Here is a 9,158-nt window from a genome sequence, read left to right on the forward strand (position 1 = left end):
AACAAACCAAATGAGAATGTTTAGGCTAGCAAAAAAAAAAAAACAAAGGACAAAAAAGTCCCCACAAGAGCCCAGATAAACAGCACACAGCAAGAGCTGAGTAACAAAGAAAATAACTCTTGATACACAAAGTCTGAGTTTTGCAGCTGAGCAGGAGAAGGACAAGTTTAAAGCTATACATGCATACCAAGGCTCTTCTCCCAGCAGAGATGTTGGGAAATTACCACTTTGTGCCATGTTGTAAAAGTATAACTCACTGCTAAAAAGTTCTTGTTAATCACAGATGTATTACATGACAAGACACAGACTTGGACTAAACCATGGCTTTCTGAACCTCTGAGTGTCTGAGAGCTGTCACCAAAGAAATACAACAGCGTGGGAATCTGACCACACTGATATTAAAGCTACTCAGCAATACTCCAACACCCAGCCAGACAATGCATGTTTCATACCGAGAATTTGCTTTTAAAAGCCATCAATACCAAGATTTTAACTGGAATGTGGTCACAGAGCTAAAGATGTGAAAGCTTTTAGCCACTAGACAAACTTCTAAGTGATTGCAGGATCTCACCGCTTCATGCTATAGTCCAGAGAGCAGAGCCTATTTTTTTCTTTGCCCAGACATGCACTTTATCTGCTGGATTGTTGTATAAGCAAGAAGTCACAGTGCTGCAGTTTCTGTCACTTTGTGCAAGGTTTTATCCATCCAGCCTGTTCTAAGTTCACCTTCTAGACTGATCTCCAGCTGCAGCTGTAGGTGCACACCTCACTGCTGGGTTTTCAGATAGTTCTCAGATATCTTTGTTGCATACCTTCATATAGCCATGACTGACAGCCATGGTCCTCTGAATTCTGAGAGTCACTCACTTGCATTCTGTGTAACATAAGGAAACACAAGAAATCCAGGCTTTGAAATATAGCACATGGATGATATAGCCCATCCTTCCTGGGCTTCTAAGGAGGACTCTTCTTTGGGCATCCTTAATCCTGATCTCTCATCTTGTCTGCAGATTGTTGTGGGTCTGTATGTGCGTCTGCGTGAGGTCTCAAAACCATTCACGTGGACTATAACTTTTTATCTCCTCAGCACATCACACCTTTTAATGTGTTCATTATGTAATTTCTGTTTGTTTTACTGGAAGTCATATGGGTAGTGGGGAATTGCAAAGGAAAAATGTCTGCCAAGCCTCATAATAAATTACATATAATGACAATCTCATACAAAGGGCAAATCCACATTTACTAGCAATTGCAACTGAGAACTTACAAAGATTTATATAAATGTATAATATTAATTAGTCTTGAAAGATAAAAGTCTCAGAGTCATTTTGTCCTGATGGACAAAAAAGCTGCTAATTACTTAAATTTTAACACATATATGAGAAACAAGAAACCCAAACTATAGTGCTTGACTGAGACCATGGATTACCAGTATCTAGTTTCAGGCACTGAAACCACTACAGCACCTAAATTCAAAACACCAAGTGTGATTTGAGGCTACTGCCATATGACTGGGGAAGTAGATACAAAGTTCAGTCTGGCATTTGGCAGGTTGGGCTAGAATCCAGCCTTGGCTCAACATGTCCCATGGAAAAAGGGCTGGACCTTGCCTTCACAGTCCAGCCATGCTGTAAAAGGAGAAAGACCTCTCACCGTTCACTCAGAACATTCTGCTTTTAAGGCATCATGACAAGCTAGCTGAAGGGGAACAAGCATTAGGAAAGTGCACTTAGTCTTCACCACAGGTAGCTGCTAGAAAATCAAGGGTTACAATATCCAACCAATGATCACTTTATTCAAAACACAGAGGGCTGGAACATGTCTATGGCTGTGATTTTATCTCATAACAGTTGAGGCTCTCAAACAGACAGATCTAGTGTTCAGTCCAGTCCAAGATCCTGCATTGCCACCTCATTAAGGGGGTGCTGAATTTATGGACCCATCTTCAGCTGTGGCTCACTGGAAATGCTAGACCACAGCTTGTCAGCCTCATTTAGAGCCTTCCAATTTTAGTAAAACAAGGGAACAGCTGGTAAATGTTGCTACTTGAAGCAGGGTTTTCAGCGATGGGGACCACGATTGCTGTTGCTCAGGGTGCTCCTAGATCTGCAGAGCATCACCTTGCTGCTGCTTCCAACCACCGCTCCAGGAAGGTGTCAGTCAGCAGAAAATGCTGCTGCTGCTGACACACGTAGGCAGTGATTTATTCACAACACCTCCAGAAGAGGCAACTCACACAAAGGTCGTGGTGCTGCAGACAAAGCAAATAGCTCGCTATAATGTATGTGGTGAACAACAATGCCAGACGTTATAGAATAGAGAAGACAAAAACCCATTTTTCCCCTTGCTTAAACTTTATTGAATAATCAGAATCAGGGGGAAATGTAGTTGAGAGAATGTGGGTAGAAAAGAAGTTCCCTGATTAACTTTTTTTCTCCTTCCTCATCCCAGCTTTAAATTAGAAAACATAACATATGTAATAGATGTGTAAATAAGCAAAACCCATACTGCATACCCAATCTGCAATCCAAGAATTTGTGTTTGAATGTTTTAGCAAAAACTGATTGTGCCTACAAACAGTTTACAAGCTAATGTTCAGATTTATGAGTTTTTGCTTGGTTTGCCTACACGTTGTCTGAGCTCTGTGCCAAAAAAAATATTTCCTTTCTTGCACTGAAATGTGATGTTGACACGTGCCATACTACTTCTTTTGTATGGGCTTAAGCATACTTCCTCTTTCTGCTTTTTGTAGATTCATACATATTAGACACACATCTCTGGGTTTTAATTACAAAATTAATGTAGACAGCAACCAGAAATAAAGCTGACAAATCTAATTTCCCAAGTAACTCAATATCATCTCAGGATCTCTGAGGAGGAAAAGAAAAAGTCATGTCCAAAGGGTTACAAGACTGTTTCTAAAGGGACAAATTAAAAACCAAACTAACAAAAAAGCCAATCAGATTAATAGAGGAGCATTTCCCTAGTGTCAAATTCCGTATTTATCACCAGCCAGGAGAATGTGGTGGTATTTTAAATATGAAATAACTTTTCATACTGCTTCCAATCCCAGGCACTTAGGGGGAAAAGCTGTATCAATACAAATCGTAAATGTGTCTTAAAAGAAAATAGTTTCTAAAAATAGTTGTTTAATGACCCTATACAGTGCTGTGCTAGCTCAAATCATGGAAACTCCCTCCCTTTCCTTAGATTTAATCTAAAACCTGTTTTCAAAGTGATTGACCTGTCCCAAGTATTGACAGAAAAAGAGGATTGCTGCAAGATAAGCAGAGAAAGATGTCAAGCAACCAGTCACAGCCACACTGAGAAGTGCACTGCTGTGGAAGAGGCATAGGAAGCCTTCATGTCCCACAACAAAATTCCACAGATACACAAAGATGTTCCTAGATATACAAAAAAATGAACTTACACATGAAGATACAATGACAACCAGTATTTGGTTGTTCTGCTCAGAGAAGGTCAGGAAATACAAAGAAACCCTGAGAAAACAATGCACCTTGCTAAACAGGAATTTGAACCCAAACTTAGAACTAGTGAGGCTTTTTTAAAAAACAGTTGCTGCAGTTTTGCCCTCCCATGTTGTCCCAAAAAAGAGTGTAGGACTGGGATCCACATACACATCCACACCTCTGATTCTCAGGCAGTGATGGTGATGCACCTGGCATCTGCTTTGACCGTACCTGCAGTGATGGGTTTGTGGTGCTGCAGCCACTGCTCCTCTTCGGTGTCTCCTTGTTCACATTTTCTCTGCACTGGAAACTGAAAAACTGTATCTTGTGAAAATGTTCCAGGCCAAAACGTAGCTTTGTTTATGGACAATACTCTTCTCAAAATACGGGGTCATGGTTTAACCTGAGCTAGCAATACAACCACGATATCTGCTCACTCACCCCTTCCCCCACCCCCACCAACAGGGAAGAGAATCAATAGGGAAGGGAGAAACTTGAATTGAGATAAACACAGTTTAATAAAATAACAAAATACTAATATACTACTAGTAAATACTTGTATAAAATAGAAATAAAAGATACTCAAGGCAATTCCTCATGAACACACTGAGCAGCCAGTCTCAGGAAACAGCACCTGGTCCCAAAGCCAATCCCAGAGAAAGAAAAGAGTGGAAAAAGGCAGAAAGGTTCAGAGGCCTCTGCAAAACAGTAAAAAACTGGACTATATGTCCCGACCGAAATTTCCCCAGCTACACCTCAGAGATATAGTGGAAGAGAAGAACCAACCGGAAAGTCCTGCCTCTCTTTGTATATGAAGCATGATGCTAATGGGATGGAATACTCTTATTGATCAGTCTGGATGTCAGTCAAGCTCTGCCCCATCCATGCCCCCCTTCCTCGATGCCTCACATCTGTGGGCAGAGCGCTCAGAACATCCTTGGGTCTCAGACCAGAGCAATTAAAAACATTAGCTCTCTTCTGGGGTGTTACCTGCTTGTTCTCAAACTAAGTCCAAAAAATGAGTGTACTAGCTATAAAAAGGAAAAGTTTCTAACTGCATGAAGAAAATTAACCCCTTTGCAGTCAAACCAGTGCAAGAGAAGAGGGTGAATTGTAGAAGCAGACATAATGGGTTAGATCAAGTCTTAACTATCCCAGGACCCATACCAGGCAGTGGGTTCAAAGAATCGCAAAATCACAGAATGTTAGGGATTGGAAGGGACCTCAAAAGATCATCCAGTCCAATCCCCCCACTGGAGCAGGAACACCCAGATGAGGTTACGCAGGAAGGCGTTCAGGCAGGTTTTGAATGTCTCCAGAGTAGGAGACTCCACAGCCTCCCTGGGCAGCCTGTTCCAGTGCTCTGGCACCCTCACTGAGAAGAAGTTTCTTCTCAAATTTAAGGGTAACCTCCTGTGTTCCAGTTTGAACCCATTGCCACTTGTCTTACCATTGGTTGTCACCAAGAAGAGCCTGGCTCCATCCTCGTGACACTCACCCTTTACATATTTATAAACATGAATGAGGAGCTGATGCCCTGGTGTTTATTATCCCTTAATGATTTTTTTCTTCCATTAATTTATTCCTTTTCATTTGAGAACTAATGCAAATTTTTGGCTGCTGTGCCATACAGCAAGGAGTTACATAGCTAGATTGTTCACCATGAAGAAGGGTTTCCTTTGATTTTGAAACAGGAAGTTTAATTTCGTATTTCCTGCTTGTATTGAAAGAGAAAAATACTTCAAAACTGGTTGATGTACAGAAGTCTGCCATAATGACCGGTCATTGAACTGATGTCAAAATTCATGCCCCACATCCACCTTACAACTTGGTAGAGTGCAGCTGTCTTTGGCAAAAGCAGAGATCCCAAGCATGGCTTTCTTGCCCTTAGTAGGGTGACAATCTTTTACAGTGGTGATCTTGTTGTGTTCGTTGAAGAGACGCTTGTTGATGAGATGCTGCTGGAAGGAGTGGGTGGTGATCACACCTTCATTAGGCAGTCTGAGGATTAATAGATTAATAGACATGATCTGGAGGTGAATCTTAACACTCATATATAAGCTATAGAGAGGCTTCAACCACTTTCAGCAGCTTCTTCTTTGATTCTGTGATTCTGTGTTATTCTGTTCCACTCAGTCATGGCCAGAGGTTATTATACTTTTTACACCAGTACACATAAGCCAGCAATGACTCATCCCTGTGAGGATAAGGAGGTCTTGCATCCAATAACAGCCAATGTCATCATAGGTAATGGTAGTCTGATCAGCTAATATGATTTTGACGACAAGTCTGGATGTTACTAGACATGGTAGATCAATGTAAAAAATTGTTACAGAGCTGGTTGCGCTACCTCCAGTATCAAGTTGCTGCCTCCTAAGCAGGCTGATCACAACCTAACCATTATTAATACACTTGTTTGAACTAGTCCCCACATGTAAGACTGAATGTTTCCTCTCTCAGAGTAACAATATACAGTTGTAAAACAAACATCTCTGTAAGATTTCAATATATCCACATAGGAGGGTCAGACCTGAGTCTCCAGATAAATTGGTATCCTTCTTCCCTGCCCTCAATAGCGAAGCCAGTATCTCAGTTCAGCAAGGAAAACTGAAAGAGTGGGCTGAGAATTGTGGGAGAAACTCATGAAGCTCTTCCTAGGGCCACAGAGCAACTCAGAAATATATTCATGATACAGTGCCCTCCGAAGGCCTCAGTTCTCTTCTGAAGGACTGAGCTGGAGCTAGATGACGGACTGCCCAGCAGCCCAGCTCAGTAATGTGTACCAATAAACTTGTCCTGCCTAAGCCGAACTGGAACATGAACACCAAGTGGCTCAGAAGCCTTGAGACAAAGACTGGAGGCTTGCAGGTCTGCATCTTCTCTTGTTCTTGGGAAGGGATCCCGGGACCCGAACCTTAATGCCCAGTGCTTCTTAGCACATGAGCCATCAGGCCCACTGGGATTGATTGCATGGCACAGTATCCAGTTTCTCTCACTTTGCAATGTCTCTCAGGTGATCTGCAAACCCACCTATGTCTACAAGGAGCTGGTCACAGAGACACAACAGAAGTCTTTCCTTACCCGGCTCAGGGAGGTATAGGCTCTAAGAAGGATGAGGCCCTAGTTTACACTCCCAAAGGTATAGGTTCAAGTGTGAGCAGAGTGCCCATGTTCCCACTACAGGCAGTGGAAAAGCCAGTCCCTCATCTAGGCTGTGAGAGTCTACAAGCTGATCTGTGTGGGATTTAGCTGAGTCTAACATGGACCGTATTTATCTGCCAGAGCCAAGGTGGAAACTGAGACCCAGAATTCCCATTTAATTCTCCAGTCTACAAAAATACTAATTTAATCCGTAGCCAAGAAGTGCTTTGAGGTTTTTGTAGCTTTTGGCCTATGAGCCTTGATGACTTTTTAATCACTTCTTTATCTTATACAGTATCACCCTGAGTTGTGTATGAATGTACTTGGGCTATAACATGCAACACTTTTTGGAATCTTGTAAAAGCTTTCATTTGGAAGTAGAATTTATGCAAGTATGTGTTAATGATTTGGCATGTTAAAGGGGTTATTTTGAGTGCTATCTTTAACTTCATTACCATTAAATTATTCCAAAGAGATGCTGGCGGCTTGTGGCCTGGTGCTTTGAACCAGTTTGAAAATTCATTTGTAGAGAGTTTGTGATAGTCCACAGTCAAGAGGAAATTTCAGCAATGGGAACCAATTAAGCAGCTTTTGGAAGTTCAAGAGGTATTTACCTCACTTACAAAGTGTTGATCCTTTCCTATATTTTTTCTGCATAAAGTCAATTGGCAATCAAAAATTGAACAGGTAGAAATCCATTACAAATATCGAAATAATTTGGTAGAATACAATCCACACAGCCTTTATTTTGCAAGTAATTATTGCCACATGCACATAGTAAAGCTTCTAGAAATCGAGTTTCATTTGAACAGTCAATCCCAGATGGTTTCCACTCCTAAAGAAGATCCTAATAGAAAACAGCATCTTGAGAGAAACATTCATCTCCAATAGTTTGGCTGTGCCCTGTAAGGTCAGCATGCAGCCAGCCCAGATCTCAGGATTGTATTCCATTTTCCACCTAGAACTAATTCAGAAGGGCAAAATCAGGGAATGAAGCGCTTTCTTAATCCTTTACATGAGACTACTGGTGCCAGGAATTTCTAACTGTGTAAAATTTGGGGAATATAGCTGTTCCACAGAAACTGCTCTAATAAATGTTGTTCATCTTTAGTCAAGACAGCACTGAAAAGGAAATTCAGACAACCTAATGTATAGTTAGATTCATCCATAGGTTAATGTGGTCAGAGTAAAGTCTTTTAGCTACTGACCAAGAGATCAATGAGTTATTAGGATCAATGACCACTGAGAATATATTTGCTTCACTCTATGATGCTTTAAGAAATGGGGGCAAAGGAAACACCTTTAAAGGTGAAATCCTTGCGTTATGAAGTGTTTTCTTAATTAGAAGAAACCTTGGTTTTGTAAACATTATTTTGGAGAGTAAAAGAAAATGCAAAGGGCATTTCTGATACTTACATGAATATTTTATTTTCCTGTCATACATTCCCACACCTCCCAAGGTTTTGCTAAGCACTTTGAAGTTATTGTGGAATAGGGGACAATTGGTATTACCACTATAAAAGCTTCCCCTCAGTCCTCCACAGCATGAATCAGAAGTATAAATTGCTGTGCCTAAGTGGGAGAAGTAAGAAATAGACTGTTCCCACTGGAAAGATAAGTGACTGGAAATGAGCCCAAAAATTTGTGTTTAGCAGTCTCAAAGCTGGAATACTGCTAGAGTGGATTACCAGGGAAACCAGTAATGAGTAGGAACCAGAGCCTAAACATCTGATTCTGTTTGCCTGGCATATATTTTGGAGAGATGCAGTGTGCATAAAGACCTTGGATTTACTTCACTGCACATCTCAATAAAGAGATATTTTCTACTAAATTGCTGTAGAACAGAATTTCTCACTGGTTCAAACTCTGATTTCTTAGAAGTAGGGTGCTCCTGTATATGTCCAATGGCCCTGAGTTATAGCAAACACCATCTTCTTTTGCCTACCTGAACACACCAGTATGGTGAAAGAGGGAGGAAGGAGGAATCTCTGCCAATTTAACTCCTACTCCTTATTCTCAGTGACACAGGACCCTCTAGATATCTCTTCCTGCCCAGTGACGGAGCTGGAATACCCATCCTGTATTTCCTCTTCTGAAAAATATTGCCTCTGAGGCAGCATCTTTCTGGCAGGCAGTTACAGCAACAGCTCCCCCTTGCCATCTCCCCCTCTCCATCTTTCCACTCACTAAAAAAAGAGAGAATCTTCCCATTTATGCATGTTTTTTCCAAATACCTGCTACATCTTCTAGGCTTTGCATCTTCATCTGGCCTTCAATCCTACCTTCAAGTTTTTTGGTTTGGTTTGGTTTGGTTTTTTTTCCCCTACACTTACAAGAGCTGAAAATACATTTCAGTAGATCTGTCCTAAAAAACACCAAGGACCCTGAGCTGATCAGGTCAAAATGTGCGTGCATATGTACACATGCAGCTTCTCTACAAGATCTACTATGAATGCAGAATTTGCCCTAATTCTGAAAAACTCAGTTCTAACCCTCCTCCGCACTCACACATAGTCTAATGCACTCCCCCTTGTATGAATTCACCCT

The sequence above is a fragment of the Patagioenas fasciata genome, chromosome 1 (genome assembly GCF_037038585.1).
Source record: "Patagioenas fasciata isolate bPatFas1 chromosome 1, bPatFas1.hap1, whole genome shotgun sequence".
Taxonomy (NCBI): Eukaryota; Metazoa; Chordata; class Aves; order Columbiformes; family Columbidae; genus Patagioenas; species Patagioenas fasciata.